Here is a 1,932-nt window from a genome sequence, read left to right as displayed (position 1 = left end):
GCCTTGAATTAGAAGGGAGTGTTGCCTTCTTGGAAGATTAGTATCCCATTGGTTGACTATGTAAGAATTAAACGACCTTTATGAGCTTGGACATTTGTGAGGTCTGACTCTATAAGCTTAAATTGTTGGTCCACTTGAGCTTCTCTTTGAAGGGCCCAAGACTCCATGTTTGTCAACATTTGCTCAATAGAGGAGTTGAGGTTTGGTGGTTCAATGAATGGAGGGGGTTGAAATAGTTGTTGTTGATGGGGAGGTGGGTAGTTTGGATGGAGACAAGTATTGTTGAGCTTGCTAGTTGCGGTCCAAAGGTTGACCCTCATAATAAAATCTTGGATCTTGGTTTTGGAGGGCTCGGAAAAATGTTTCTTGACGTTGGTAGGAGAATTGCTTTGGTTGTTGATCTTGTAAAGTATTGAATTCTTGTGGGTAAGAGGGACACATGTCATAGGTGTGACCTATGCCACCACAAGTGTCATAAATCGGTTGTGGGAGATATTTTATTGGGGGTGATGTTGGGTGGGTATGGAACCTTGGTGGAGTTCTCGGTTCTTGAACATAATAGACCTTGGAGTGACTTGGTCTCTCTTCATGATGGGCATTTCCATGTTTCTTCTACTCCATAAGACTATCAAAATTCTTAGACAATTCATCCAATTTGAGCTTGGTCTCCAACTCTAGCCTAGAAGGCCCTTCTCTTTTGCCTTCATTTTCCCTTCTTCGATAACTATTCCCCCATTTCGGAATTTTTTTGAATCACTTCCGTGATCGCCGCACCATTCATGCTATCAAAGTTACCTCCGGAGGCCGCCACTATCATGTCCATAAACCTTGGTTCAAGGGTTTGAAAGAATGTTTTAGTGGTCATCCATTTGGGAATACCATGATGTGGGCAAGAGTTAAGGAGGTCTCTAAACCGCTCCTAAGCTTCACTTAAGGTCTCAAGATCCTTTTGCTTGAAAGATTTAATCTCGTGTCTTATCCTTGCGGTCTTATATGGAGGGTAAAACTTGTTGATGAAAGCCGTAGAAAGACTAGCCCATGTAGTGAAAGTACCCGATTCATGAGAATTCAACCACTTTCTTGCATTATCTTTCAAAGAGAAAGGGAAGAGCATTAGTTGCTCTTCAGTTATGCCATTGTGCTTGATTGTACCAACTTTCTTCTTAAACATGACCAAGTGGACATGAGCATCTTCATTATTTATCCCATGGAAGGTGTCTTGTTGGATGAAAGAGATGACATGCTGACGAAGCTCAAAGCTATTTGGGGCAATTACTCCATAGTTGATGGTCGAACAAGACTGTTAGGGTCCAGTCGAATAACCCATAGGTTGATCCACCATGAGTCGTTCACAAGGTTGTTTGTGGGTGAAATTGGAGAGTTTGATGTGTTTGGTGATCTTGGTGAATTGGTTTCAGAATGATTTTATTATAGTGAATAGGTAGGTGAATTGATTGGTGAGTAGCTTGTTGGAATGGTAAGGGGAGTTAGGGTGGGTGAAGAGAGTGTGATGTTTATAGGATCAATTGTGGACGTTAGTATGTTTGGTGGGTTAAATATGGGTGAAGATCTTCTCAAAGATGAAAGTGCCAACCGTCTTCTTGCCTAAAAAGTCTTCTCAATCTCTCGATCAAGAGGGAAAAGAGGACCGATATGGGACCTATACATACACTCAAAGAAAGATCAAATGATCATAATGCAATGAATGCACTAGGACAAAGGTGGATAAATAAGTAAGTAAATTAAAGTAAGCCTAGAAGCAAACAATTAATCTAATCCAATATCGCCAGAAATGAGTGATGTGCATTTTATTTTTAAGCCTTGCAAGAATAAGGAGTGACCGTTGTAGCGTGCGAGGGTCGAACCCAAAGGATGGGATTATATGGCTCTTAAATTGGTTGTTTGTTTTCTAGTTTAGTTCTAGCAAGTGCT

At 40.9% G+C, this 1,932-nt stretch overlaps 1 non-coding gene across 1 annotated transcript; it reads left to right on the top strand.

Annotated features, from left to right (window-relative positions):
- Positions 1-875: 875 nt before the first annotated feature.
- Positions 876-982, top strand: LOC141644655 (small nucleolar RNA R71). The gene has a single exon (XR_012544267.1). It is a non-coding gene; the product is annotated as a small nucleolar RNA R71 (small nucleolar RNA).
- Positions 983-1,932: the final 950 nt, after the last annotated feature.

This window comes from Silene latifolia, chromosome 2, assembly GCF_048544455.1.
Source record: "Silene latifolia isolate original U9 population chromosome 2, ASM4854445v1, whole genome shotgun sequence".
NCBI lineage: Eukaryota > Viridiplantae > Streptophyta > Magnoliopsida > Caryophyllales > Caryophyllaceae > Silene > Silene latifolia.
Note: the sequence above shows the minus strand (reverse complement) of the source record. Positions and strands in the feature narration are given on the sequence as shown.